This window comes from Phycodurus eques, chromosome 7, assembly GCF_024500275.1.
Source record: "Phycodurus eques isolate BA_2022a chromosome 7, UOR_Pequ_1.1, whole genome shotgun sequence".
In the NCBI taxonomy this organism is placed as follows: domain Eukaryota; kingdom Metazoa; phylum Chordata; class Actinopteri; order Syngnathiformes; family Syngnathidae; genus Phycodurus; species Phycodurus eques.
Genome location: NC_084531.1, coordinates 23126660 through 23137591, shown reverse-complemented (window position 1 = coordinate 23137591; position 10932 = coordinate 23126660). Strand labels below are relative to the sequence as shown.

The following is a 10932-nucleotide window of genomic DNA, read 5'->3' as shown; positions in this document are numbered from 1 at the left end:
CGTAGTGGAACCATGGATTAATGATGTTTTCACAACAGCAACAACAACAAAAACCATGCATGAAACAGTGGCTGCATCGGACTGTCAATGTGAAGAGAAACCTCAGCTAATAGGCAAAGTGACCAAGTTTGCGATGTATGTTCTTACTGTCATTTATGGTCCTTAAAGATAGGAGCTCCTCCTCATCAAGAACAACAAGTTGAGGTGACTCTGTCCTCCCAGATGCCTCAGGGTAGGTATTCCAGAGCATGACCAAGGACACGCTAGAGGGATAATGTCTCCATGGCCCTGGTAGCGCTGGAGGAGGTGCCCAGAGACTGAGAGACAGAGAGAGAGTGTGGGCCTACTTCTTTGGACTCAACTAAACCAGGAAATGGATGGATACAAACGGCCTTCTAAACCTTTTTATGTAATACGTAATGTAAGATTCAAACCAAAAGGTAGTTACCTTATATTGTAGGTTAAACTGTAATCCAAAGGCTTTTTCAGTATTGTTATTTAACCTTGCCTGAAGGCGAGTCAGGAAGGCCCTAACCCTTAAACCCTAACCCTCAGAACTGTAAGGCAGCTATACAGTACTAACTACGAGTACACTGTGCTGCCCAGCTCTTAACTTATTCCTAAAATAATAATGTTTCATTTGCCCAAAATCAGATTGGCTCCTGGTCACCCATGACCCCTGAATTGTTTGGCCTCTTTTTTTTAAACCATATGTGGGCAATTATACGAGGAGATCCCCCAAATAAAATAAGTCAGTAATCAGTAATTTGTCAGTTTAGGGTTGGGCTGGATCTCAGCGGAACACACTATGTTCTTTCCAACTTGAGTCTGCGGGTCAAGTTGAAAGGTGTCCCAATACTTCTGTCCATGCTGTGTGTACTCCAAGCAGTGGTAGCTCTCACCTTGCAAGGCAAGCTGTGCCTTTTTTTCACACCCTTGTCTTTCAGACAATAAAAATGACCACATGTGACATGAAGTAATCACACCTTATTTGTAACGTGTGTTATTTTGTGAATGGCAGTGTTTCTACAAACACCCGTGACGTCACATGACTCAGGTCCGCGTGACTGGAAGGATGGAAAAGCTGACAAAACAGCTTTTATTACTTAAAAGCCTACGGCTCATCCTGTTGATAGAGCAAAGCAATGCACACAAATGAACTCTGGAAATGGTATCAATAGTACTGTGCTATTTGATCCTCCACGCTCATCTGCTCAGAAAATTTTCTTTTCATGTTAAATTTTCCTGCTGTAGTACTCTGAATATTTATTAATTTATAAGGAGGGACAGTATGCCATCAGCAGCAGAAAGCGTAAGCTAAAAATACCACTCAGCTGTGTGTTTAATTTCCTTCCGTGAGCCAAAATGTCAGCCACATGATTCTCAGTCAACATCAACAGTGAGACTGCAGTCAGGACTATGTTGAGAGAACCTCCTCATGGAACTTCTGTGATGCAGCGCCTTCCTCTTGACATTTATTTGCAATATTAATAACTCACACTAGTGTGTTTTAGTAAGAACATACATTCCATCCCACGCACCAAACGACTGCCAAATTATAGCGATGCAGTAGAAGCTTTGCAAAATGTGAACTTCCTTTTGATTGCGTTGACGGTCATGTGGGTGTTTGGTCACACTGGTATTATCACATTTGTAAAATATCCATCAAGATTGTCAATAACTATATTTCTTGCATCATATACGTAACATCCATCATCAGGCCATTATCACATGCGACTCCTACAATTTTTATCTCGCCACATTGCTTTGAAGGAACATCAACATTTTCTTTTTTCTTTTGCTTTTTGTTGCTGGAGTCACACTTTCCTTTTACTTCTGGGGACTCAATGTGGTCGTGCGGTCACACACCGTTGTGTTTTATAATGTCAGCTGATTCACTTGTTGCATTTCGTACAGTGTGTGAATATGAGAGCTGTGCAGAAGTGGGTCGTTATTAAAATCACATAATACTGTACATGTCAATTCATGACAATAAAAGGGTTTTCCTCATCTTCCTGAAACATGGATGATTGAATGCCGCCACACACTGGAGCTATCAGCTAAGCAAAAAGTCATTTGAAACTGTCCACGCAGCAGATAGCTCGCTGTGTGCGCGTAAGTTTCGGTGAGTTTTCTGCCTCATGTGTGTGGTACTTTGATGGGACGTGCCGTGACCATAGGCAAATGTGCAACGCTGTTTTTCTTATTTTCATTATTTGTTATCTGTATCTCACTGTTGGTGACTTAAAAAGATATGCATTTAGACTAAGACAATTTCAAGTGTGGCACGACAAGTCTAGACTGCAGGGAGCAGAGCTGTGGACCACAGTCACTCATTTGGGGAGGCATTGTCTATAGTGCAAAAGCCATTTTGTCAAACACCTTTCAAAACTATGATTTTGAGGTGAATGGTTTTGGCATTTTTTTGGGATGGTCAATAAGTTATGACTAATTAGCCGTGCGCATACGTATTGGTCAATGGCAGCTAAATTTCTTTACCAATTTTACTTAAGCTTAACAGATGCTACTTGCTTAAGCCTGTGTACGAAATTTGTTTTTTACCATTGGAAAATTGAAAAAGGTCTGAGAGAAAACGGTGTAAGAAGTTTCAAGTCAATACGACTTATTGAATGAGTGCCGAGCTTTGTATTTTTGAAGCTTATTAAGAACACAGATTGATTAGAATAATAGTATTTACAGTAGTTACTTTGAGGAGAAGTGCATTACACCTTGTAAGAAAAAGGAAAAAAAGCAGCTATGAGGGCAATACACTACACTATTGTTGTCCTTCAAATTCAAAATACCAAAAGTGTAAAATGTTCAGTGACAATCTGAACTCCTACTGATGTTTCTATTTAAGTGTTTGATGGGGTTAAGTTCAGGTTGCATTCAAGCTTTTCCATACTAACCTCATCCAGCCATGCCTTAAAATATCCAGCCCACCTTGATTGATTGATTGATTAAAGACACCAAAGAAGAAAATAATAGGTAAAACTCAACTACACTTCCACAACTATCCATCCATCCATTTTCTGAGCCGCTTCTCCTCACTAGGGTCGCGGGCGTGCTCGAGCCTATCCCAGCTATCATCGGGCAGGAGGCGGGGTACACCCTGAACTGGTTGCCAGCCAATCGCAGGGCACATACAAACAACCAACCATTCGCACTCACATTCACACCTACGGGCAATTTAGAGTCTCCAATTCATGCATGTTTTTGGGATGTGGGAGGAGACCGGAGTGCCCGGAGAAAACCCACGCAGGCACAGGGAGAACATGCAAACTCCACACAGGCAGGGCCGGGGATTGAACCCCGGTCCTCAGAACTGTGAGGCTGATGCTCTAACCAGCCCTTCCACAACTAGTCAATGCATTTAAGTTAGGTCTTGCAACGGGGACCATTTGTTGGTGTCTGCCTCAATGGATGGTTAACGACATTATTCTGTTACAGTCATACATGTAATGAGATTTGTCATGGGGGTTGTGTACAGTGTCCTCATCTCATCTAAGTTGTTTCACTTTAACTGATATTTTGTCAGCTAGTCAAAACCATCCATTGGCTTCTTCAGGTTTCACCACATGTTAGTCATTTCAACAACTGTCAAAGATTTGTATGGGACATAGATATTTTTTTTGTTCTGTGGAATATTAAGTTGACTCAAACAAGAATTATCTTTATTTCATGAATGGGTTATACAATAAATCTATATTTCTCCATGAGTGGTTAAGCAGAAGCCATGTGACGAGAGGTGTCTGTGGTTTTCCATAGTTTATGTTTGCAGCCACCATAAGTAAAAAAAAAAAAAAAAAAGATGCTTAAAGAAAATTATATCATTCTGTTTCCAAAATGACCATACATTCTAACTGTACACCATGAAGTAAAAGAGGAGACGATCTATTATCACATTCTCTTTGCGTTAGATAGGTGACTAATAAAATATTTGAGAACCGTACAGTGTTTTAAGCAGTCTGCGGAAGGTGGATTACTGGTTAATTTGACTCATGAATTAATTAATACATCTGCTGGCTTTACCATGATAAAACTGGTTGACAAACAGTATGATTTATGAAATATAAATACATACGTACTGACTGAAGAGCATAAGTACATGTTAATGCTTAAAAAATATCACCCAGAGAGGTTTGGGAAACATTAGATGTGTAATTAGCAATTGCCATATTATGATATTATAATGTCAATGAAATTAACAATATTTTGCTAGTGTCATTAAGGTCAAACAGGAGTGAATACTGTGGAAATTTTAAGGTTGTACTTTCCCAAAGAAAACAATGAAAATAGATATACCTGTAAGCCTTCCGGGGTCAAACTGTCACCATCATAAACCCTGTATTATTGTATTATCTGCACAGGCAAAGTACCGTAATTTCTCGTGTATAATGCACAGCCATGTATAATATGCACCCCCAAAGTTGACCTCAAAATTCTGGAAAACCATTCCACCTATGTATAATGCATTTTTACAACGCATGATTTTGCTTCTACCCCATATGATCAAAACATGAAGTATTATCTGTACGTTATTAGTTTTTTTTTCAAATAATTACTCTGAAGTTAAGCACTTGGTTTGAACACTTAATCCTTTTTTTTAATTTACTTGCTCTTATTTTTAAATTAACAGCCCTACCTTTGGGTACAATTCTTTAAAGAAAACATGAAGGACCAGGCGAAACACATTTAATTTTATTTTAATGGGATTCAAAGCGGCACGGTGGGCGACTGGTTAGAATGTCAGCCTCACAGTTCTGAGGACCCGGGTTCAATCCCTGGCCCCGCCTGTGTGGAGTTTGCATTTTCTCCCCGTGCCTGTGTGGGTTTTCTCCGGGCACTCCGGTTTCCTCCCACATCCCAAAAACATGCATTAATTGTCAACTCTAAATTGCCCGTAGGTGTGACTGTGAGTGCGAATGGTTGTTTGTTTGTATGTGCCCTGCGATTGGCTGGCAACCAGTTCAGTTGTATCCCGCCTCCTGCCCGATGACAGCTGGGATAGGCTCCAGCATGCCCGCGACCCTAGTGAGGAGAAGCAGCTCAGAAAATGGATGGATGGATGGATGGGATTCAAATTAAACGGTCAACCATTTCAGAAAAGCATTATCATTAAACAAAACATTACCAAAAATAAATTAATGATGGTTGTTGTTCAGTCATCAGTCATATTTAAAAAAAACCAAACAATATTTCACAAATTCTGCCAGGGTATGCAAACGTATGAGCACAATTGTACATATACGCAGTCATACGTACCCCTGTAATATTGGAATGAAAGTGTAGGCTACACCTTTTTTATAACCACTAGGTGGCGGTGGCATTTTGGAATGAAAATGTACAGCTTTTTCATAACCACTAGATGGCGGATTACATTTATAAAATGTGAAAGTTTTTACCATTTGCCCCTATACCTATGCATAATACTCACTATTGACTTTTGACACTTTTTGGGAAAAAATGTGCATTATACACGAGAAATTCCGCAATATTTTAACATGATAACGGTCATACAGGAGTAAAGAATTGTTAATTTCCATCCATCCATCCATTTTCAACACCGCTTATCCTGGTTAGGGTCACGGGACACTGGAGCCTATCCCAGCTGACTTGGGGCGAAAGGCAGACTACACCCTGAACTGGTCGCCAGTCAGTCGCAGGGCACATATAGACACTTACGACCATTTGCACTCACATTCACACCGTCACTGAGTGGGAACTGAACCCACGCTGCCCGCACCAAAGTCAGGCGAGTGTACCACTACACCATCAGTGACTTGTTGTTAATTTTAAGACACAAAACTATAAACCACAATCTCTTAACTTTTAATAATGAAGATCAAATACAAATATGATTTGTGACCTAGATGAAGACGTAAAATGGAGTCTGACTGCTTTCAGTGTGTGTCTGCTTACTTTTGGTGTACATTCTCCTTCTTCTCTTCTCACCCTCTCTTTATTCTGAACACCCTTTTGGCAGAAATTTGGAATAAGGGTTGCAAAAAGAAACAGCAAAACACACGCAGAATTAATTTTCTTTCTACTCCTTTGATTGTTGCTGAACTCAAGTCTCACACGATTTGCTGATGTGTCATGTGATGTCATTGTATGACAGCAGTTCGAAAAAAAAGTTTTGATTGAATTTTGAAATTCAGGGTTATTCAACTTAAGAATCTACACTAAATATTATTATTATTAACATCATGAGCGTATAAAATGAAGCATTACAGCCTGAAACAGGAGTGAATATTTCTTTAAAAAATGTTTGTATGGGCTGAAGCGAGACTGAGCTGTACATCATGTTCCAAAAAGCCCTTTTAAGTGATTTGAATAGCATTTTGTTCACCCACTGGAACCTTCCTCTACTGCACACTGAGGGGCCTCACTTCCTTTTTTTTTTTGAAAGCCTTTCCATTTCCTGTCTGTCTGAGGCGTAGTTCTGCTTGAGCAAAAGCCAGACTCAACACATTCTTAAAGCGTTGAAAATACACGCTTAGGAGTGTGTAAGGAGAGTGTGTGGACACTTCTTATCATGTTGATCTCCAAACTATACACCAGGTGTCACCAACATGGTGCCCACTTGCCAGGTAGCCCCAAGGATCACATGAGTAGCCCGCGGCCAGTGATGGGACATTGTGCTTTCTTTGGAATGTTGTAGAAGTGATCATTTGAAAATGTGTTGCATATTGATAGTTATTGGTTTCCTACCTTGTTAAATCACTGTTGATTATTGCAGTATTGTGAGAAAACATGAACATTATCAGTCTTCATTTAGATGATCAATAATTATTAATAATAATATAAATAAACAAAAGGTTTGTGACCACTGCCAAAGAGCATTTGTGTGCTGTCTGAGAAAAGCATATCAGTGTCTGATGAGTGCAAAGCGATAAGGGTCACTGACCTTTTAAAAGACAGATATGCTCATTGAAGGCCTAGAAATAAAACAGTAGTGTCAATTCAAAAAATAATTAATTACATTATAAGTTAGATTTAGAGATGGTCACTCAATGGAATTTCAGTCAGCATTTGATGATTGTCAACCATAATTGACTTACCTCAATGGGGTTGCCTCTGGATTTTATGGTCATGTGACGCAAAGTTGTCATGTGTGAAAGTACCAGCGTCACTCACTTCCGGCAAGCCATTGAACTGGATTCTCATGCCGCTTCTCTTTGAAAATTAGTAATGTGCTGCTGCCCCCTGTGGCTCAAAGTAAGGAAAACAGACAATACAGAAAAAAATTTTAAAAGTAAAGGAATGTCAAGCTCTACTTCCATCCATCCATTTTCTGAGCCGCTTCTCCTCACTAGGGTCACGGGCGCGCTGGAGCCAATCCCAGCTGTCATCGGGCAGGAGGTAGGGTACACCCTGAACTGGTTGCCAGCCAATCGCAGGGTACACACAATCAAACAACCGTTCGCACTCACATTCACACCTACAGGCAATTTAGAGTCTCCAATTCATGCATGTTTTTGGGATGTGGGAGGAAACCGGAGTGCCCGGAGAAAACCCACGCAGGCACGGGGAGAACATGCAAACTCCACACAGGTGGGACCAGGGATTGAACTCGGGTCCTCAGAACTGTGAGGCTGACGCTCTAACCAGTTGTCCACCGTGCCGCCTCAAGCTCAACTTAATCACATAAAAAACAACAACAACTTAATCACTGGCCAAATTTGGTAAGGGTATTTTTTATCTGGAAATAACACAAGAAAGTAAGAGATATAATGCGTTCTGATCAATTCATCCAAGTGAGCTGAAGCCTTTCCTTGCTGAATTTGGGTGAACGGCTGTGCCATTCACAGCCAGAGAAAAAAAAGAAGAAGAAGATAATTAAACCATCAGCAGCATTACAATTCAAGTTCCAATGAGTTTCATGTCATTTATTTTTAACACTGTGTACGTTCGTGTTACTTAGAGGAACAGAAATCACTCAGTGTTTGTATGTGTCTGTGGGTGTGCATTCGCTCTTCTACCCACTCTCTTGGCCTGAATGGTATTTCTCCAAGCCTTTGATTGTTAGTGGTGTTTGTTCATACGCTGGGGGCCATGGAACGGTGTCTCAAATCTGCAGTTTTTCAGCATACCACCCCTTCCTAAACTTACTGAAACACACTCACGCAAATCTGAGAATGCATGAATCAGACATGACATATTTAACTTACATAACATCCGCACCAGAGGTTCACATTCGAACCATTATACAAAAGTGTTCTCTGTAAACATCCAGAAGGCTCTTGCAAACTATCCCTCCACTGTTTCCAGTCCACTGGCAACTCCTGTTGTGTATGTATATTATGAAGGGTTATGAGAAGGAATGAGTGGTGTCAAAGATTTTTGTGTTTTGTTTTCCACCCGGTAACGAGTGAGAGATTCGTTGCATAGATTCTTTATCCCAGCAGCCAAGAGTCTACTAGCCAACATTACACAAGGCACACTGCAACATAATTCCTGGTAATTAAACAAGAGCAAGTATGTTTACAGTATTATAAACTTTCCAAGAAAGCAAACAGAAAAATAAATAAAGTGCTGTGTGAATCAACAACAGATTAGTTTAAGTTGTGAAAGTAGCATGTTTAAAATAAGAAAGGTTAAAATTGTAAAAACAAATTAATTGTGTCAGATGAGCATGACCCAGGAAGTCAAGCCACAAACCAGGAAGTGGGAAAGGGATAAAACGAGACACAGGATGGCTGAAGAAGGCAGGGAGTGAGATAAACAACCTGAGATAAACTATAAATTCTGGAAGGAGCTAGACAAAGTAATTTGGAGCATCCCAGACAGAGAGAGAGAGTGGGGATTGGTGCACATTGTAATGGATATGTTGGTGAAAGAAACAGAGGTGAGGAAGAAGTGATAGGTTAGTTTGGCATCCAGGAAAGGAACTTGAAGGGACAGATAGCGGTAGACTTTGCAAAATGGGTGGAAATGGCTGTAGTGAACACTTTCTTCCAGAAGAAGAAGGAACATAGGGTGACCTGCAAGTGCGGAGGTAGAAGCATGCAGGTGGATTACATCTCGTGCAGCCGATGTAATCTGAAGGAGGTTACCAACTCTAAGGTAGTGGTAGGGGAGAGTGTGGCTGGACAGCATAGGATGGTGGTGTGCAAGATGACTCTGCTGGTGGGGAGAAAGTTAAGAAGACAAAGGCAGAGCAGAGAACCATGTGGTGGAAACTGTGTTTTCGGCAAGAGCTGAGACAGGCTCTCGGTGGACAGGAGGAGCTTCCGGGAGAGTGGACCTCTACAGCCAAGGTAATCAGAGAGACAGACAGGAGAGTACTTGGTGTATCTTCTGGTAGGGAAAGAGAAGAAGGAGACTTGGTGGTGGAACCTCAAAGTACAGGAAATCATACAAGGAAAGAGGTTATAAGAAGAAGTGGAACACTGAGAAGACTGAGGAGAGGGGAAAGGAATACATTGAAATGCGACGTAGGGCAAAAGGTAGAGGTGGCAAAGGTCAAACAAGAGGCATATGATGAAATGTGTGTCAGGTTGGACACTAAAGAAGGAGACAAATATCTATACAGGTTGGTCAGACAGAGGGATTGAGATGGGAAGGATGTGCAGCGGGTTACGGTGATTAAGGATAGAGATGGATATGTGTTGACTGGTGCCAGTAGTGTGCTGGATAGATGGAAAGAATACTTTGAGGAGTTGATGAATGAGGAGATTGAGACAGAAGGAATAGTAGAAGAGGCAAGTGTGGTGGCCCAGGAAGTAGCAATGATTATTAAGAGAGATGATAAAAAAGACACTAAAGAAGATGAAAAATGCAAAGGCAGTTGGTCCTGATGACATTCCTGTCGAGGTATGGAAGCATCTAGGAGAAGTGGCTGTGGAGTTTTTGACCAGCTTGTTCAACAGAATTCTAGCAGGTGAAAAGATGCCTGAGGAATATAGGAGAGGTGTGCTGGTGCCCACTTTTAAGAACAAAGGTGATGTGCAGAGCTGTGCAAATTATAGAGGAATAAAGTTGATGAGCCACACAATGAAGTTATGGAAAAAAGTAATGGAGGCTAGACTCAGAACAGAAGTGAGTATTTGCAAGCACGGGTTCATGCCTATAGAACGAGTAACACAGATGCATTATTTGCCTTGAGGGTGTTGATGGAGTACAAAGAAGGTCAGAAGGGGAATCCTATGACAGAGTACCCAGAGATGAACTGTGGTACTGTATGTGGAAATCTGGAGTGGCAGAGAAGTATGTTAGAATAATACAGGACATGTACGAGGGGAGCAGAACAGTGGTGAGTTGAGTTGTGCTGTAGGTGTGGCAGAGGAGTTTAAGGTGGAGGTCGGACCGCATCAGGGATCAGCCCTGAGCCCCTTCCTGGTTGCAGTGGTGATGGTTAGGCTGACAGATGAGGTTAGACTGGAATCTCCGTGGACCATGATGTTTGCAGATGACATTGTGCTCTGCAGTGAAAGCAGGGAGCAGGTGGAGGAACAGTTAGAAAGATGGAGGCATGCACTGGAAAGCAAAGGAATGAAGATTGGCCGAAGTAAGACAGAATATATGGGCATGAATGAGAGGGGTTGTGGGGGAAGAGTGAGGCTACAGGGAGAAGAGATAGCAAGATTGGAGGACTTTGAATACTTGAGGTCAACAGTCCAGAGCAACGGTGAGTGGGGCAAGGAATTGAAGAAGCAAGTACAAGAAGGTTGATACGGGTGGAGGAAGATGTCAGGTGTGTTATGTGACAGAAGAGTCTCTGCTAGGATGAAGGGCAACGTTTATAAAACAGTGGTGAGGCCAGCCATGATGTATGGATTAGAGACAGTGCCACTGAAGAGACAATGGGAAGCGGAGCTGGAGGTGGCGGAAATGAAAATGTTGAGGTTCTCTCTAAGAGTGACCAGGTTAGATAGGATTAGAAATGAGCTCATCAGAGGGACGGCCATGGTTAGACGTTTTGGAGAC

The 10932-nt window shown here is 41.5% G+C and overlaps 1 long non-coding RNA gene across 1 annotated transcript; it reads right to left on the bottom strand.

The window, feature by feature from the left end:
* Positions 1 to 4957: 4957 nt before the first annotated feature.
* Positions 4958 to 6943, bottom strand: LOC133404841 (uncharacterized). The gene is made up of 3 exons (XR_009768880.1): positions 6911 to 6943; positions 5923 to 5976; positions 4958 to 5031 (listed from the first exon to the last, which is right to left on the bottom strand). It is a non-coding gene; the product is annotated as an uncharacterized LOC133404841 (long non-coding RNA).
* Between the last annotated feature and the right edge of the window lie 3989 nt (positions 6944 to 10932).